At 37.1% G+C, this 20,754-nt stretch overlaps 1 protein-coding gene and 1 pseudogene across 1 annotated transcript in view; both read right to left on the reverse strand.

The window, feature by feature from the left end:
* The window catches only part of LOC131515417 (protein eyes shut homolog), a 779,912-nt gene that overhangs the window by 258,631 nt on the left and 500,527 nt on the right, over positions 1–20,754 (reverse strand). The window lies entirely within an intron of this gene.
* Positions 58–832, reverse strand: LOC131514405 (large ribosomal subunit protein uL16-like; annotated as a pseudogene).

Raw genomic sequence — 20,754 nt, forward strand, 5'->3', positions numbered from 1 at the left:
TAGACAGGAAGTAGGGTTTATTAGTGGGCATGAAGAAGGAGGGGGCAGTGCCAGTTCTCATGAGTGCGGAGCCTGCCATTTATCAAGAGGCCACTATTAGGGATGTATTTGACTCCACAGCCATCTGCAATGAGCCACCTTTCAGCTACCATGTCTTCAAATTTGTCCACATTCAACCTAGTAAATCCCCACTTCTTGTAAATGCGGATCTTCTAGTAGCCAGGGAACTTGAACTTGGCCCTTCATAAGGCCTCAATCACATGCTCCTTGTTCTGCAGCTTGGTATGGATGGACATGCTGAATTGGTCAATGTGGATGCTGGCTGCTGTGCCCTGGGGCTTTCCAATTTTAGTATATGTGCTGCCGAAGCGAGCACACCCTGGGGCTTTCCAAAGGCACCCTGCATACCTGTTTGGAGACTGTCAGCCCCAGCACAGAACAACATCTTGTTGATATGGATGACATGGAAAGGTGGAGAGACAGTCGGTTGTGAAAACCTTCTTTACCATAGCTTTTCACCATGTATATACTTGTTGGCACAAATATGGGCAGGCTCCAGGGCTTCAGAGGAGAGCTGCTCATATTTATGACACCACGTGACCACATAGTGGGAACTCATCCACTTTTGCCTTTTTCCACGCCAGGTCAAAGATGTAGATCTTGGCATCAAGGACAACTTTGTAAGAAGTGAGCCTTTGGATATGGCTTGTTCTTACAATACTGGTAACACCAAGTGGAGTGGCGGCCCATGGTGACACCAGGATCTTCAGTGGCATGCCGAAAGAAAAGGGCTAAAGTTTATTTTCCCATAATCTGTACACTCAATGTGGGGCTCAAACTCACAACCTTAAGATTAAGCGTCACACTCTCTTCTGACTGAGTCAGCCTGGTGCCCCCATTTTGCAGTTTTCAATTGGCTTTATAGTTCATTTACTCATAATCTGCATTAGAATAAACTGGCAACTGCCTTAATTTACTTTTTTGGGACTAAACTCCAAAACTCATATATAATTTTATTTGAAAAAGTCACTTGGACCCAACGGTACAACAAACACCTGAATCATAATGAAATCTCTCTTCTCTGCTATCTCCTTCATGCCCTCTTTTAAGGACAATATCAATAGCACCAGATTGGGGTTAGAATATCTGTAAGAGACACTGACTTTTACAATCCTTTAGTCATTATTTCAATATAAAGATGCCTAAAATAACACCACAGCTCTTCATCAAGTAAAAGTAAAAATATATTAGGTTATATTAGGTTGAACTACATGAAATTGTGAGTATAACATTTTTAGCACATAAAAATACAATTTTATATGTCTCAGTTTAATAGCTGTAACAACGTTTTTATTGACTGTCTACTCTGTTCTTAGAACTAAAACAGGAAATTTGAATACATGATCTTAATATCTATATTTACAAAACAGGAATTATTACCCCCATTTCATAGATGAAAAAGTTGAAGTTCAGAAAGGTTAAGTTTCTTGTCTTATTGGTCAGAAGACTACTTCTGACTCCAAATTTCAGATATTCTTGACTAATAACAGAGAAGTCTTTCCTGTTTTTCTTGTTGCCAAGTTAGAAAAATGATGGTGACATGTGGAGGCCATGATGAATGAGATGTAGATTTCCTGTTACTGGGTCTTGCCCACTTGTGAACCCATCTAATTGGTGGGTTCCAGATGACAAATTATGGAGGCCCGAAATGGTTACTTGTATGAAGGAGACAACTTTCCAGTTTGAAGTTTAGAGTTTCTTTTACTTTTAGAATCCAATTCTTTTTGGGGGTTTAGGGTTACCAGTTCTTAAGACAGGAACAATGAATAGGATTTACAGACACTAGGGAATTAGTCTGACCCTTCTGCATATGGAATCTTCTTTTATCAGGAAATAAGAGATAACTTTTAATTTTTTTATTTAATTTTTTTTAAATGTTTGTTTATTTTTGAGAGAGAGAGAGGGGAGTGGGTAGGGAGAGAGAGGGACACACAGAATCCAAAGCAGGTTCCAGGCTCTGAGCTGTCAGCACAGAGCCTGATGTGGGGCTTGAATCCACAAGCTGTGAGATCCTGACCTGAGCTGAAGTCAGACATTTAACTCACTAAGCCACCCAGGTGCCCCAAGAGATAACTTTTAAATAGAGACAAAAGCATTGTGAAACAAGTGAAAACTATTAGAAATGGTAGAGTGAGAATACATTTGGGAAAAATGGACTTCAGTAAACATTTTAGAAAGAGAAATGACAGGGGAAGTTCTTTTCAAGTTAAAACTGTTGTTTATGAGTAATTATACTTTTTTACCCTCTGTATTCTTTTTTAAAAGTTTTTATTTAAATTCCATTTAGTTAACACTGTTACCACCTGGTGCTCATTAACAGCAAGTGCCCTCCTTAGTCCCCATCACCTAACCCATCCCTCAACCCCCCTTCTCTCTGGTAACCATCAGTTTATGCTCTATGGTTAAGAGTCTCTTTCTTGGTTTGCCTCCCTTTCCCTTCCCCAACCCCCCCCCCCCCCCCGACACACACTTTGCTCATTTGTTTTTTTTCCCTTAAATTCCACGTATGAGTGAAACCATATGGTATTTGTCTTTCTCTGACTAATTCTACTTTTAAATAGATTCCCTGACAAAACATTTTGGGTTTGACATTCTGGAATTTGTGCAAGTATACTAGGAACCAACTGAGATAAAGGTATGGATCAGGGCCTTAAAGTTTATTTAAATGGAAAGAATATTTTTCTGAAATTGATTTGTGAAGCAGGTGTGTAGCTGCTGCCTACTGGGTAGGAGTTCGAGCTATAAGATTAAAAAATTAAGGAGCTATAAATTTTCTTATTTTGGGATTATCTACAGTATTAAAGATTCTGATGTGCAGGGTTAAGTGTTAATGCTAATAAAATAGGGGCTATTTCTGAGTTCCTTACATCCACATTTCAGACTTAGATTTGTTCTTAGAAAGGTAACTTCATAGCACTGGGACTGAAAGGGATGGGAGAAAAAAATCCTTAAATGGAAAGAGCCCCAGTATTGTTGTGATCCACAAATTCTCCAGGGAAAACATTTTGGAAAGGATTTTTCTTCCTTTTTTTTCTTGTTATTTAAGATTCTTATCTTGATATCTATGACTTCTAAATGGAGAAGAAGGGCTAGAAAATAACTGCTTTTATTAAAAAATTTTTCATACAGTTTACAGTTAGGTTGTAAATGTTTTCTATTTTGAGATTTTTGGATAATAAACATTATTACTGAAAATAAAACAAAGAGATAATGTAGACATATGGTGTGACAGAACTTGCAAAGTTAATTTTTCTTAGTTGGCAATTTCTTATCAGGTTCCAAATTAGAAATGGAAAACATATTTTTGGTAAACTAAAGTTTTTTGGGGGAAGGTATCCTTTTTAAATAGCCGCTTTATCTTTGAAATTACTATAGTATACAAATTGGGAGTTTGCATATGCTATATTTAAATCTAGTAAAAAATGTGGGTATTTGCATTAAAACTTTGTTTCTATCCTCTGTGCTTGTTTTAAGATGGTGATGCATGGAAGATGCCTCAGAATTACTTGTAACATTATGGTGTGGGGGAAGTGAAGGAACGAAAATTACTTAGATGTAATGTGGATTATGAAGTTGTAATTGAAGTGTGTTTTCATTTAATTTTGAGTGTATATTTGTTAACTCATTACTTCTGAAAATAATCAATTTTTTGAAAATTAATGGGCTTTAAAATTGTCTTAAGTAAGCATTTAGGTGGAATTTTAAAATTTATAGGATTTGGCACATATGTCTATTTTTGACTGTTAAGTTCAATTTTATTCTCTGACATGTTAAATTTCTTTTGGAAATTTTAATGTAGTGCATAACTAAGATAAAAGATATTAGTTTGCACCTGTAGAAGAGGGAATTACAAAATAAGGACTGAAAGCCAACTATGTCATGCATAAAATTATTGGAACACAGCTATATCCACTTATTTGCATACTTTTGATGGTGGCTCTTGGAGCCACAACAGTAGAACTGAGTAGCAGCAACATAGACTGTATGGACCGAAAGTCTAAATATTTACTATCTGGCCCTTTACTTGTCAATCCCTGCCTTATACTTCATGTAAAGCTGGATTTTGAGCTTCATGATGGTCTATGACAAAGAATAGTTAAGAGAACTATGGTAAGGAGGAAATAAAAGAAAAAAAAACATAACTTAGTGTAAATAGAAGTATTCGTATCAAAATCTGGAATCAAATTTTGGTCCACAGAAATGAAAATAAAGAATATTTAGAAAATAGATCTAAGAGCAGGTATTTGTCGACTTTTGCCGTTCAACCATGGTCATTTACTAAGTACATGGGTACTATACTGGTAATTCTAAATGACCAGTGACTTTAAGCTTTCTAGTCCCTTAGAGTTGGGTGGTGCCTGAGCTTACTTTTGCTTCTTAAGATAGGGGGTGATGGGCTCCAATGATGCTGACAGAGGATTATATAGACCTGCACAGTTTGAAATGTGTGTGTGGGGTGTGTGTGTGTGTGTGTGTGTGTGTGTGTGTGTGTGTGTGTATGGTGTATGAATGAAAAAGCCTATTTCCTTAAAATGATAATGTTGGCTAAAATAGCTACAATTTTCAGGAAAATAAGAGTCATGCTGCATAAAAATTCAAAAGTTGGTTGAGAATGGGGAAAATGTATTCTCCTCTATTAAAGAGGTCTGAAAAGGAGGCTTCAATGTGGCTCATCAAATAGTGAGCTAAAAGATAAGTGCTTTGTATGTACAAAATGGTAAGTGCTTTGCCCTTTAAAAAGGAAATACAGAGAATGCTGCCCTTTTAATATGTCCTGTAGCCTGCCCTGGATTTGAGGATGAACAGAGATGGCACTAAAAATGATAAAGCAATAAATCATAAAGCCCCAAAGTTCCTTTTGTGTCACAGCTCTTACATGTTCAGAAGGCAATAACAATCTTCAGTACACATCAATTTCCCTCCGTGGGATGGAAACTGGAGAAACTGTGAGAGAAAATACTGAAGAGGAATAAAGAAATGTCTCTGCCTCTCTTTAATTTTTCCTTACTTTGAATTTGTGCTGTCCACATGTTAATTGGAGATCTTAATAGTTTTAGCTATAATTTGATATCTAAAGCAGAAAGAAAAAAAATATGGGTCTGTATCTCAGCTGGAATCCAAAATAAACATAATCATTTCTTTTTTTTTTAATGTTCAAAGCATTTTAGTTTCCTTTCACTCTCTTCATGTTTACCTCTTTTCTTTTCATAGTTGAAACTCACCAACTCTCCTCTGCATGGCTGTCTTTTAGTGTCTACAATGCCAGCATAAGTGAGAAAAAGGTAAAAAGCTGTTAGAAAAACCTGTCTTTTAGAAAGTTCATCAACATATAATTTAACATATTAATGATGAGTAAGAGCAGAAATTTCCTTGTAATCATAAAAGTAAGGAGAGTGTTATGCTAAGTGAAATAAGTCAGGCAGAGAAGGACAGATACCATATGTTTTCACTCATATGTGGATCCTGAAAAACTCAACAGAAGACCGGGGGTGGGGGTAAGGGGGAAAAAAAGTTACAGAGAGGGAAGGAGGCAAACCATAAGAGACTCTTAAATACTGAGAACTGAGGGTTGATGGGGGGTGGGGGAGGACTTGGTGATGGGCATTGAGGAGGGCACCTGTTGGGATGAGCACTGGGTGTTGTATGGAAACCAATTTGACAATAAATTTCATTAAAAAAAGAATTATAAAGCAGCAGGTCATTTTCTTGGTTATTGATGGATTGGACTTGGGGTCATTTGTAGGTTTAATGTGGGGACTTGGTCAGAACCAGGAAATAATAATAGTTCCATGACTGCAAAAGTTTCCTGTGGACCTTTATCTAAATGTTCATGAAAAGACTTCTTTTCTTTTAGTAATAAGATTTAACTCTTTGGTATACCACCTCAGGAAAAAATATAGTTGGTGACTTCAAAATGGGGACTAAAGGTGTATTCCTTTATTTCAAAAGCATGTAACCTTGGGATTAATTTTTATAGTAGAGTCAGGACAATTTCTTCAATGTTCAGAAGACTAAGAACAACAAACCTCCTATGAACAGCCCAGACAGTGATCCAGGAAGGAAGCTCCTTGTCCATTTTGTCCACACAGAGTAGCCTGCCATGCAGTTCCCTCTTCACCTCTCCAGATATGCTCCTTGGGACTGAATCAAAACTAGTCTACCACTTGAGTAATTTAGTGGGTTCTTTCTATTTCTCCCTGAACTTCTTTATCAGATTTGTTCTTTCTACATGTTTTTGGTCATTGGGCACCTACCACTTTACTCTTCCTGATGTTTGCTTTCAAGCTTTTCTCAGATGAATTGCCTCCAGTCAATTAACACCTTCCTCTGGCTGACTTGTGCAGCTCCATGTGACAGAATGATTTATACGAAGTATATCTATGGTCTTCATCCACAGTTCCTGAAAAATCTTCAGAGTTATAAAGGTGAAACAGGTGTCTTATTATTAATGGAGGTGACTTTTGGACCCCACCCAAGGGTAGGGGCTGGTTGCCAGGAGGACTAACCATGTAATTAGAGGGATGGAACTTTTAGTTTTACTCTCCCAACTCCAGGGAAGGGAGAGGGCCTGAAGGCTGAATCAGCCAGTTATTGCCAATGACTTAGTCAATCATGACTATGTAATTAAGTCTTCATAAAAACACAAGAGAAGAAAGCTTTTGACCCTTTTTGTGAGAGCTTCCATGTTTGGGGAACCAAAACACTTTCATGTGCCACTGAGCTGGGTCCCAAGAGCCACAAGGGTAGAAGCTCCTTTGTTCAGGACCTTGACCTATGTATTTCTTCATCTGGTTTGATTCAAATCCTTTATTGTATCCTTTAATAAAGTTGTAAGTGTAAGTGTTTTTCCTTGAGTTCTGTGAGCCACTCTAGCAAACTGAACTGAAGGAAGAGGTTGTTGGAATCTCCTATCTATAGCCAGTCAGTCTGACGCACAGATAACTGCCTGGAGCTTGTGACTGGCATCTGAACTAGGGGGTTGGAGAAAGTGATATGGTATGGTAGGGCTGAAAATTTACCCTGTGGAATATGATACTATTTCTGGGTAGACAGTGTGAGAATTGAGTTGAATTTTTGGATACCCTGCCAGTAACTGAGAACTGCTTGGTGTTATGCATGGAGAACCCTCCACACTCAAACACGTTGGAACTGGATCCAGGAACCTTAAAAGACTCTATGTCAGTATCAATTATCTTTAAGTACCTCCACTTGACTTTCCCCATGCTGTTTAGTTTTCTTTTAAATTAGTTTTCATAATAACACAGAGTGCAAGATCTGGAGCCAGACTGCCTGGGCTTGTCTCCTAGTTAGCTGGGTGACCTTGAACAAATTAACATCTCTGTGCTCAATTTCCTCTTTTTAAAATTGGCGATGATAGTAGCACTTTTCTTATAGGATTGTTAAGATGACTAAATACAAGTAAAAGATTTGAAATAGTGCTGGGGATACAGTAAGTAAGTATTTAGGAATCGGTTTTCTCTTTAAAGATTTTTCCAGTTTTTCTAATATAATTGGCAAATTGTAATATATTAAAAGTGTACAGTGGGATCATTTGATATATGTACACATGGTAAAGGGACTCCCACCATTGAATTAATTAACACCTCCATCACCTCACATACATACATTTTTTCCCCCATTTTTGGTGAGAACACTTAAGTTCTACTTTCTTAGCAAACAAATTATGCAATACAATATTATCAATTGTAGTCGCTATATCATACATTAGTCCTCAGACCTTATTCATTCCATAACAACAAGTCTGTACTCTTTAACCAGTATCTCCCTATTTCCCACCCTGCTCTCATCTCCTGACAACCACCATTCTACTCTCTGTTTCTATAAATTTGATTTTATTCCCTCAACAATTCCACATATAAGTTATACCATGCAGTATTTGTTTTTCTCTGTTTGTCTGGTTTATAATTAGCATAGGGCCTCTGGGTTCACCCATGTTGTCATAAATTGCAGAATTTCCTTCCTTTTTTAATGCTGAATAATATTCCATTGTGTGTTTGCTGGTGCATGTGTAGATTTTCTTTATCCATCAACAGACAAAGGTTGATTTCATACTTTGACTAATGTGAATAATGGTGAAATGAACATGCAAATATGGATATCTCTTTGAGATACTGATTTTGTTAACTTTGAATATACATCTAGAAGTAAATCATATGGTAGTTCTATTTTTAGTTTCTTGACGAAGCTCCATACTGTTTTCTACAGCGGCTATACCAATTTACATTTTCACCAACAGTGCACAAGTGTTTCCTTTTCTCTACATCCTCACCAGCAATTTGTTATCTCTGGTCTTTTTGATAATAGCCATCCTGATAAGTGTGGGATGATATCTCCTTGTGGTTTTGATGTGTATTTCCCTGATGAGTAATGATGTTCTGTACCTTTTCAGGTACCTGTTGGCCACTTTTATGTCTTCTTTGGAAAAATGTCTATTCAGCTGCTTTGCCCATTTAAAAAACTGGATTATTTGGGTTTTTTTCTTTGCAATTGAGTTATGTATGAGATTCTAGTATATTTTGGATAGTAGCTCTTTATTAAAAATGTGGTTTTCAAATATTTCCTATTTCACATGTTGCCTTTTCCTTTTGTTGCTGATTTCCTTTGATGGCAGAAGCTTTTTAGTTTGATCCAGTTTCACTTGTTTATTTTTGCTTTGTTGCCTTTGCTTTTGGTGTCAAATCTAAGAAATTATTATCAATACCAATGTCAAGATGCTTACTATGTTTTAAAGTTTTAACGTATCAGGTCTTATATTCAAGTCTTAATCCATTTTTAGTTGATGTTTATGTATGGTGTAAGATAGAGGTCCAGTTTCATTTTTTCATGTGCCTATACAGTTTTTCTTCCCTTCCCCATCTTTGTCTGACTCCTGCACACAGCAGCACTGGTCTGAACAAGTTATGGATGAGGCACAGACATCAGGCACAGAGACCCTCTTCTTAGCCCTCTTCACCTCGGGTTCCCCAATGCTGCATTCTCAATTTTCATCACTAAGAAACAAAATCTCTAAATAACTTTGTTCAGTAGAGCTCTAACATCTGTTTAGATCAAGAGGCCTTCTCAGCACTCTGGAAAGCAGTGTGGAGGTTCCTCAGAAAATTAAAAATAGACCTACCCTATGACCCAGCAATAGCACTGCTAGGAATTTACCCAAGGGATACAGGAGTACTGATGCATAGGGGCACTTGTACCCCAATATTTATAGCAGCACTCTCAACAATAGCCAAATTATGGAAAGAGCCTAAATGTCCATCAACTGATGAATGGATAAAGAAATTGTGGTTTTTATACACAATGGAGTACTACATGGCAATGAGAAAGAACGAAATATGGCCCTTTGTAGCAACATGGATGGAACCGGAGAGTGTAATGCTAAGTGAAATAAGCCATACAGAGAAAGACAGATACCATATGGTTTCACTCTTATGTGGATCCTGAGAAACTTAACAGAAACCCATGGGGGAGGGGAAGGAAAAAAAAAAGAGGTTAGAGTGGGAGAGAGCCAAAGCATAAGAGACTCTTAAAAACTGAGAACAAACTGAAGGTTGATGGGGGGTGGGAGGGCGGGGAGGGTGGGTGATGGGTATTGAGGAGGGCACCTTTTGGGATGAGCACTGGGTGTTGTATGGAAACCAATTTGACAATAAATTTCATATATTGAAAAATAAATAAATAAAAACTTACAAAAAAAAAAAAGAGGCCTTCTCAGTACTTATAAATATGAGTTGGTCAAGAGGTGGGGGGAATGGGTTTCTTTTCCAGAAACAAGGGGAAAGGTCAGTTCTTGCACCAGTTTGCCACCAGAAACCCTAAATACTGTCAAAGTACCCACTCTGCAGAGTTCATCTTGGAAATGTATAACCATAACTCTTCAGGGTCATTCAACTAAAAGGCAACCTCTTGATTAGGTAGATGTACTCCACGGGAAAGAGCAAAATGGAGTAAACAAGAGGAGAAGATAGAGAAGACTTTGAAAAAGAAACAGGCCAAAATGCAAAATACAAGTGGTTTCAACAGTTCAAGCCAGTGAGTGCTTCCTTTTGCCATTGTGTATGAAGTTGGCTGTGTGTTTTTATTATGTTAAAGTATGTTCCTTCCATACCCGGTTTATTAATAGTTTTTATCATGAAAGTTGAATTTTTTCAAATTCTTTTTCTGTATCTATTGAGATGATCATGATTGTTAACCTTCATTCTGTTAACATCAATTCATTTGCAGATGCTGAACCATCCTTGTATCCCTGGAATAAATCTCACATGATCATGGTGTATGATCTTTTTAATGTGTTGTTTAATTCAGTTTGCCAGTATTTTATTGAGAATTTTTGCATCTATGTTCATCAGCAATATTGGCCTGTAATTTTAATTTCTTATAGTGTCCTAGTTTAGTTTTGGTCTCAGAGTAATGCTGGCCTCATAAAATGAGTTTAGAAGTGTTCCTTCCTCTTCTAATTTTTGGAAGAGTTTGAGAAGAATTGGTATTAATTCTTCTTTAAATGTTTAGCAGAATACACCAGTGAAGCTATATGGTCCAGGACATTTCTTATTGCAAGTTTATGATTACTGATTCAATCTCCTTACTAATAATTGATCTTTTCAGATATTCTATTTCTTCATGATTCAGTCTTGGTAGGTTGCATGTTTCTTGGAATTTATCCATTCCTCTAGGTTATCTAATTTGTTGGTATATAATTGTTCATTGTAGTTTCTTATGATCCTTTGTATTTCTGTGGTGCCAATTACAAATTCTCTCTCATTTCTGATTTGGTTGGACTCCTCTCTTTTTTAAATTAGTGTAGTTAAAGTAGATAAAAGTTTGTCAATTTGTTTATCTTTTAAGAAAACCAGCTCTTAGTGTTATTCATTGATTTTTTCTCTTTTATTTATTTTAAAATAAAGTTTATTCATTTTTGAGAGAGAGAGACAGAGACAGAGAGAATGCAAGAATGCATGCAAGTGTGGGAGTGCCACAGAGAGAGAAACCCAAGCAGGTTTCTGCGCTTTCAGCACAGAGCTCAATGTGGGGCTTGAACTCACGAACCATGAGATCATGGCCTGAGCTGAAAACAGGAGTCAGGTACTGAGCCATCCAGGCACCCCACCTTTAAAAAAATTTTTTTTTCACATTTATTTATTATTGAGAGACAGAGACAGACAGAGCATGAACATGGGAAGGGCAGAGAGAGGGGAGACACAGAATCCGAAACAGGCTCCAGGCTCTGAGCTGTCAGCACAGAGCCCGACATGGGGCTTGAAAACACAAACTGCGAGATCATGACCTGAGGGGAAGTTGGACACTTTACCGACTGAGCCACCCAGGTGCCCCAGCACCCGCCTTTTAAATCTCTATTTCATTTATTTCTAATCTGATCTTTACTATTTCTTTTCTTCCACTCACTTTGCACTAAAATAATTTTGTTCTAATACTTTGACGTGTAATATTTTTTTTGAAATCTTTTTTTATTGTGGCATTTATCTCTATAAACTTTCTTCTTAGAAATGCTTTTGCTGCATCCCATAAGTTTTGTAAAATTGTGTTTCCATTTTCATTTGTCTCAAGGTATGTTTTGATTTCTCTATTTGTTTTTTTTTGACCCACTTATTGTTCAGTAACATGTTGTTTAATCTCCACATATTTGTCAATTTTCCAATTTTCTTCTTATAATTGATTTCTTGTTTCTACCAATGTGGTCAGAAAAGATGCTTGATATGATTTTAATATTAATTAATTAATTTTAAAATGTTTTTTAATCTACTTTTTGAGAGAGCACAAGCAGGGAAGGGACAGATAGAGGGGGCCAGGAGATCTCAAGCAGACTCTGTGCTGACAGCAGCAAGCCCAATGTAGGGCTCGAACTAATGAACTGTGAAATCATGACCTGAAGTCAGATGATCAACTGGCTGAGCCATCCAGGTGCCCCTAATCTTAAAATATTAAGACTTGTCTTGGCCTAACATATGATGCATGTTGGTGAATGTTCCATGTGCACTTCAGAAGAATATGTATTCTGCTGCTGTTGATAAATGTTCTGTGTACGTCTTTTAGGTCTGATCTAACATGTAGTTTAAGCTCATTGCTCCCTTATTGATTTTCTGTCTGTATGATCTATCCATTTTTGAATGTAGGGTATTGAAGTCATGTACTATTATTGCTATGTATTTCTCCCTATAGACCTATTAATATTTGCTTAATATATTAAGGTAGTCTAATGTGGTGTGCATAAATATTTACAATTGTTATATCCTCTTGATGAATTGTCTATTTTATCATTATATATTGACCTCCTTTGTCTCTTATTATAGTATTTGGCTTAAAGTCATCTTGTCTGTTATATATATAGTTACCTCTGCTTTCTTTTGGTTTCCACTTGCATGAAATATCTTTTTTCATCCTTTCATTTTCAGTGTATGTGTATCTTCAAAGCTAAGGCAAGTCTCTTATAGCAAAATATAATTAATTAGGCCTTGTTTTTTTAATCATGTTTTTATCTTGTATCCTTTTTATCTTGATTTTTAGCTATTTTAGCTTTTGATTAAAGAATTTAGTCTTTTTACATTTAAATTAATTATTGATAGGTATGGATTTACTATTGCCATTTTGTTAACTGTTTTCTGGCCATTTTATAGGTCCTTTGTTCTTTATTTCCATTCTTGTTGTCTTACCTTTTGATTTAATGATTTTCTGTAGAAGTATATGTTGATTTCTTTATCTTTTTTGTATCTACTAAGATTTTGGTCTTACGGTTACCTTGAGGCTTACATAAAACATCTAATAGTTATAAAAATTTATTTTAAAGTGATAAAAAATTAACTTTGAATCTTTATAAAAACTTATGTTTTTATATTTCTCATCACATTTTATGTTTTTGATGTCACAATTTACATATTTTTATACTGTGCAATTAACAAATTATTTAGTTTGTAATACATTTGTGCTTTAATCTTTATATTAGAGTTACAACTAAGTTATCTGTCACCATTACTATATTAGGTATTCTAGATTTATATATTTATCAGTGAGTTTTATATTATTATGTTTTAAAATGATTAATTGTCATCCTTTCATTTAGCTTAAGGGACTCCCTGTAACATTTCTTATAAGGCTGGTCTAGGGGTGAACTCCAACTTTTGTTTGTCAGGAAAACTATATCTCCTTCAATTCTGAAGGACAGCTTTGCTAGGAAGAGTATTCATGGTTGGCAGTTATTTTTTCTTTCAGCACTTTGAATATATTATCCCACTCCCTTCTGTTCTGTAAAATTTCTGCTGAAAAACCTGCTTATAGTCTTATGATGTTCCTTTGTATGTAATAAGTTGCTTTTTTTTCTTATTGCTTTTAAGATTCTCTTTGTCTATAACTTTTGACAATTTAATTACAATGTGTCTCTATGTGGATCTCTTAGAGTCTTCTTTTTTGGTACTCTTTGTGCTTCCTGGATCTGGATATATATTTCTTTCCTCAGGTTAGGGAAGTTTTCAGCCATTACTTCTTTGCTATGTTTTCAGCCCCTTTCTCTCTCTTCTTCTAGGACCCCCTGTAATGTGTATATTGATTGGTCTGCTTGTAGTTTGCTTAAGTTATCTTCACTCTTTTTCATAACTTTTTTTTTTTTTGCTCCTCTGATTGGATTAATTCCAATTGAGTTGACTGATTCTTTCTTCTACTTCTAGTTCAGTTATTTTCTACTACTTTCCAGTTTAGTAATTGTATTCTTTAGCTCTGTGATTTCTGTTTGGTTCTTTTTAAAAATGTTTTTCTATTATCTTTGTGGAAATTTACACTTTCTTCCTGCATTACGCTCTTGACCTCAGTGAGCACATTTATAACTGTTACTTTGACCTCTATTAGGTCAATCACTTATTTCTGTTTCATTAACATTAGTTTCTGATTTATATTGCTCTTTTGTTAGGAACAGTTCCCCATTTTTTCATTTTCTTGACTGTGTTGGTTTCTGCGCATTAGATAAGACAGTCACCACTGCCAGTCTTCAAAGAGTAGTCTTGTGTAAGAGATGAAGCCTGTCAATAAACCTGGCCTGAGTTTCTGGTTGTCTCTCAAACTCTTGTGATTGTCCAAGCCACCTTCTTTATTCTTAGTGGCTCCTAGTAGTTGAGGTTGTGCCAAGGCTCATCAGTGTCCCAAGGGAAGGATCACAGTTGGCAAGTAACTGCAGGCTGATTAGAAGCCAGACAGCAGCTGCAAAATTAGGTAATTAAGCCCCTTCTAGGGAAAAGCTAAGGGATGGGTGTTTTAATCTTCTCCCTCTGTGCTGAGCTTGAGTGTACAGTCACGGGGAAGTGCTCTTGCACTTTTTAAAAAATCACTATAGTTCTCTGGGACTTGTGAATGCAGGACCCACTGACTACCAAAACAATATGATTTGGGTGTCTGTTCCTTAGTCAGCAGCTGTAAAATGTGGTATCAGCATGTGTACAAACTTCTTCCAAAGAGATAGTGGCAATGTGTTTTTATTGTTGGAGTACACCAGAAAAAGAAATGCCCTTCAGGAGGCGTGTGGGTAGCTCAGTCGGCTCAGGTCATGATCTCAATGTTTGTGAGTTTGAGCCCCATGTTGGGCTCCATGCTGACAGTGTGGAGCTTCCTTGGGATTCTCTCTCCCTCTTTCTATGCCTCTTCCCTGCCTGCTCACTCTCTCTGTCCCTCTCTCAAAATAAGTAAATAAATCCTAAAGAAATATGCCCTTCAGACCCTTTGGACTCTGTAAAGGATCACAGCCAGCCCTAGATGTGTACAAAATGGAAGCTGGGCCCTTAGGTAGCAGCTAGTATAGTATACAGTCAAACCCCTTTCAGGGAAGACTGGAAGACAGTTATTTTTGCCCACTTCCTCTGCACTGAGTCCTAGGGGGTTAGCAGTTGGGGCAAGTGCTCATATGCCATTAAGAAGTCCTTTGTTTTCGGGGCGCCTGGGTGGCTCAGTCGGTTGAGCGTCCGACTTCGGCTCAGGTCATGATCTCATGGTCCGTGAGTTCCAGCCCCGCGTCGGGCTCTGTGCTGACAGCTCAGAGCCTGGAGCCTAGAGCCTGCTTCAGACTGTGTGTCTCCCTCTCTCTCTCTGCCCCTCCCCTGTTCATGCTCTGTCTCTCTCTGTCTCAAAAATAAATAAACATTAAGAAGTCCTTTGTTTTCTATAGTCCTGATGTGTCTTGTAGACACAAGTCTCTCCGGCTTTTAGAATTAGATGTTTTGGGGGACCATTTGATGATGGGAGCCTTAAAACTTGGGGTACTAGATGTGATTTCTAAATCTTCAGCTTTTCAGTGAGAAGTTGGGAATTGAGGGTTCCTTTCTGATTTTATGGTGCTATGCCAGAGGTGCGGTTTATGTATAGGTTGTGTCTCGGCTTTTCTTATGCATTTCAGTGCATTCGTGGACATGTAGGAGTCGCTCAGCTAGTTTCTGCATTTCTTTCGGCAGGAATTGCTTCATGTAGCTGTATATTCATAGCATGGGAAGAAGGAAGTTCAGGGGCATCCTGTGCTGCCATCTGAGTTCCCTGAGTCACATAAGCATTTTTTTTTAAATTAGCCTAAGAAAGGCCTATGACCTACATGCTAAATAGAAATCTTCAAAAATAGTGACAAAATAGCATTTCTACTTAATAATTTAGCAAATTAAGAATACTGCAAACATCTAGTGCTGGTGAGGCTGTGGAAAAAACTGACACTGCTAGAAGGAGTGTAACCAGTGCAGCCTTTGAGTACAATAAAAAAATGCACTGCTGTATAGCTTAGTACTCTATGTATAGATGTGTAGCATTTGGGAATTATCATAGCTCTAGAATGGATATTCACTGAGTGCCTTGCTGAGGAACATGGGAACATCTGGATTGTTTGTATGCCACATACAGGTCATGACAAGCCAAGACTGCTGCTTCCTGTTTACTTCATTAGCCATCTCCCAACCATTACCTCTGTGACATCCCACCTATACCATACTGGATCTGAAACTGAGTTCAAAGTTGGAGTTTTCTTGGATGCCTAGAAACTCTGTCATAAAGATGCCCATTAACCTCTAGTTCCTCATTTTTTGACTGCTTCTATAGTACCATCTCCCATACTCAAGTAATGGACTTGTCTCTGAGGCTGTGGGGAAGCAGAAGACCCTGGGAATCACTTCACCGATCTACTCCATACCTTATTATGTCCACACAGCCACAGGCTTTCTCTTCCTGCTATGTCTTGAATTCTCTCTACCTTAAGCATACAGTAAAAATCTAAGATCTACCCTGATAGGCCTGACACTTGTTATGTTAACAGAGTCTGAAGGAGTTTGAAAGTCTCCTTTCTCTCCTTCCAAGACTGTTTTGCTACAGAGTCAAAGAAGTTGGAGGCCAAAGCTGTTTATTCTTTTTCATGGGGCAAGAAGCCTCAGCATCAGAGATGAATGACTAAGAGACTTAAAGGGGAAATAAAAATACATTGCTTTAATATTCCACCAGTATTATGTCCCTTACAATATAAAGGGGGAAAATACAAAGCAAACCTATTGTTTATTGTTACTTTATACTCCAGGCATACACAAAGAACTTTTTAATGAAGACCTTGCCCTGTAGCCCCTGGTCCTGAGGAGTGGTTTCATCAGTTATGCTAATGAGGCACAAGTTCAGTTAGTCTTATTTATGAAACCTTCTTCCCTGAATATATGTCATATTCCTACATTTTCTTAAAATTATGATCCCAGGTACTTTCAAGGGTCTTTACAGCCAAAAAAGACTTGCTTTTGTGAAGCACACCTTCTCTATTTTCCTTCCATGCTGCCATTATAGTTCCTACACTGAATGGGGACTATGCTTCAAAATATCTCCATTAATTAATAGCTTTGGTCATTGGTTAAATGATTTTGATCTGCTTTTTGTTCACATACAGATATGCTAAACTTCTTCCATTACTGGCTTTCTGCCCACCAATATTACCTTAAGATGATTAAAGGCAAAGGCTTTCTGGTTAGAAATGCAATGAAAGCTGATATCAAAATGGCAGAGAGCAAGGAACTCTTCAGGTGGAATGTAAGTTCGCTTATAAGGCAAAACATTCATGTAAGGTGAATGACCGCACCCTGGCATTGTTCAACTCAGTTTGAATTTTAGCTGAATAATTCTGTGCAGCTTCATCTGTTAGTTAATGTAGCTATGAAAATGTATTGGTCCTTTGGTCTTTTGACATTCACCGTTTATCTCTTTGAGTACTTCACATTCCTTCTATTCCTTTTAGGGAAAAAAATGTTTATTTTTCTTTTTTTTTTTTATTGTTGATATAGACTATTTCAAGTGACTTTTTACTTTAAAAAATGTGATAGAACTCCATGGTGAGAACATATGATTTAGTGTGCCAAGCTGTTTTGTTGATTTAGCTTGCAGATGAGCAAGAAAATAAAAGGTAGAAGTGAACAGTTTAGACCAGATAGGAGATCCCAGAAGCCAAATGACAAATGTTAACTCTTGAAAAATGTACAATAAAGCGGCTGAGACTAAATTTAGTCTCTTAAATCCCACAGGGATTAGCAGTATGTAGAACATTGTATATAGGAAATTGAGATGATCTTTGGCAGAAAATGTTTCATTGGAATCAATCCAGTGGAAGAGGAGTTCCCTCACTCAGCAACCTCCCTCTGTGAGTACATAGGGTATTCATAGGAACAACATTATTTTTAGCCCAGCAGCTACTGGTGGCACAATGAAATCATCTCTGACTATGTGAGCATTCTTTGTCCATAGATATTTGAAAATATTTTTGAAATGGACTAAAAAATGCCAAGAGCCAGGTTATAGTAATCTAGCCTCCAACTGATAATAAAAGTTCTGCCTAATATTTACTTTTTAACAATGCAAAATCTTTTACATGAAAACTTTAAAATGGTGAATGTAAATATTTTAGGATTGTTGACATGTAAATATTTTTAAATTTCTGTTTTTTACTCAGAGTACCTTTTTTTAATGTTTGGGCAAAAGAAGTTAGTAGCAACAGTTAAATACTGTATGTATTTAATACTATACACATATATGTAATGTATATTAGATATTTTAAATATAACTGAGAACATTAGCTCCTTGAAGTTGAAAATCGGGCCTTGAATTTTCCATGCCTGCCTAGCAGCAAACAGTGACAATATGAAGGGCTAGATTTCAGAGCTGAAGTATAAAAGGAATCTAAGGGAAAGAAAATTTTAAAATGTGGTTTGATATTTCAGAACTTTTAAGAATGCTTATCTATCTATCCATCCATCCATCCATCCATTCATCTGTTTTTTATCTACATCAATCTATCCATTTGGATTCACCAGAGACAGAAAATAGTCATCTCCATGAGCATCTTGCAACAAGGCAAGAGGACACATGCTAGTTGGTACCTACCCTCGTCTCCATCTAAATTTAATTCAGAAGTATGAATCTGAGTTGAAAGGGGCTCAAATATTAATCTCTTTTTCTGCAAACAGAAGAACAGCAGAACTTATTTCCTTTCCTTTTACTCAGGAAAAAAAGTCCCCTCTTGGGAGAGTAGTACTTTCAAAAAACTGCTTAAGCTTCCTTAAAAACAAGGAACAAGTGAATTGTAAGCCCTGCCTTTTCTCCTTACAAACTTCATCTATAAAATCAGCATGTCACACATGGACATTTGCATTTGATTGTGGTATATGTATTTTTTTAATCATCACAATTTTTCTTTGCCTGAAAAATTGTTTCTGTATTTATAACCCCCAGATTCACACCACAAATGAGGTATAGTCTGTCAAGAGGTCATGATTTCAGTGGCTCTTTACATTTTCTATTCTCTTTGAAGGTTGTAGGGCAGAGGTCAGGCTTAGCTTGCCAGTCACTGCAAATTTCCTTTTTTCTTGCAGCAATGCATGGTGGGTGTCAGTGATAACATGGGGCACCTAACTAGATGCCCTGACCACAGCACTGAGGACATCTCACCTAATGGCTTTTTTCCTTCTCATTATTCTATATTTGAAATTAGCCAAGTGTTACATTTAGGCACCTATTTCCCCAGGTAAAGGCATTTTCAATTCCCATCTCTAGTTTTAAAGTATGTCATTAGGTACAAAATTGGAGGAATGATATTATGATGAAATATTTTGGGGGAAATGGGTAATAATTCAATTATTCCACTAAGGGATCCAAATTGTTAGTAAGGATAGTCTTCTTTTCTTCTTTTTCTTTTTTTTAAAGTTTATTTATTTGAGAGAGCGAGAGAGCGAGAGAGAGAGAGCACACGAGTGGGGGAGGGGCTCAGAGAGAGGGAGAGAGAGGTCGCAGGGCTTGATCTCACAAATTGTGAGATAATGATCTGAGCCCAGATCAAGAGTCAGATGCGTAACCAAATGAGCCATTTAGGTGCCCCAGTAAGGAGAATCTTTAGGCAAGGGAAGAAGAACACCTGGAACACCAATATTAAAAAAACAACACAAAAATTGAGGATATCAACATTCTGCAGGGAAAAGGGTAAATGAGAGAATCTTTACAAAAATGAGAACTGAGAAGACAAGGCTCAGATTTTCAAGTGGATGTATTTCAAAAGATACACACTTGAGCATTCAGAATCTAGGCAGAAAAATGCATGGCAAACCAAGTGTTTCTTGTCCATTTTGAATTAAATTTTGAAATATGAGCTGCACAATTATGTAATCTCAAAGAGAAGTTATAAGTGTTCGATTATTTAAAATTTGTGAAATCTTTAGCACAGTGTTTACCATATAGTAAAACTACATGAGTTCTTTTTTATTATTTTTATCTCAGTTGGTCCTTGCACAATCCTAAAACATGCATACTACTATTATTCCCTTTTCATGTGTATTTCTTAAGGTTAAGTCACTTTTTTGGAGAAACTACATGTCCTCACTGAATACAGACTTGGTGAGACTCTCTTTGTGGTGACTACCCTCCTCTGGCTAAGGGTTGATTGCAACATAAGCTGGTTTCCTGAGAAGCATTCTTCCTTGATTTTGAATTAAAATTTTTTTTTTTTTAACATTTATTCATTTTTGAGAGACAGAGAGAGACAGAGTGTGAACAGGGCCGGGGTAGAGAAAGAGAGAGGGAGACACAGAACCTAAAACAGACTTGGGGCTCAAACTCGCAAGCCATGAGATCATGACCTGAGCTGAAGTTTGGCGCTTAACCAACTGAGCCACCCAGGTGCCCCTGATTTTGAATTTTAAATGGTTATAAGAACTCTTGGAATTTATCCACATTGAACCCTGAAGAGGGTGACCTGAATCCCTGGTACATACCCTGGTTTCTATGCTAAGACTGGTTCTTGAGCTTTATTTTAACTCTTCAGCTACCCCATACCTTTCCAATATATTCTGTCATTTCCATTTGGTCCAGCATTGCTCTCTGATCGGGTGAGGGGACTAGCATGCACTGGTGGGAACAGTGCCAAGGTTGCTTTTGCTAATTCTGAACTGGTCCAGGAAAAGCTAATGTGGTAGAATTCTTTGTCTTGGGAAAGGGAGGATTTGAATGGTCCCGTACAGACATGAGACTTGGCTTCCCTAGTACAATTAAACCATGCTGACAAAGGTGGCCCCAAATGTTTTTCATCCAATTATTTTGTGTTATCAGAGTAATAATTACCTGTAGGGTCTGTAGCATTCATTTGAGCGCCTATGTTCACCTTTTAACTTTCTTTGTAAATTTTTACAAGATTGG

Source organism: Neofelis nebulosa, chromosome 6 (assembly GCF_028018385.1).
Source record: "Neofelis nebulosa isolate mNeoNeb1 chromosome 6, mNeoNeb1.pri, whole genome shotgun sequence".
NCBI classification, from domain to species: Eukaryota; Metazoa; Chordata; class Mammalia; order Carnivora; family Felidae; genus Neofelis; species Neofelis nebulosa.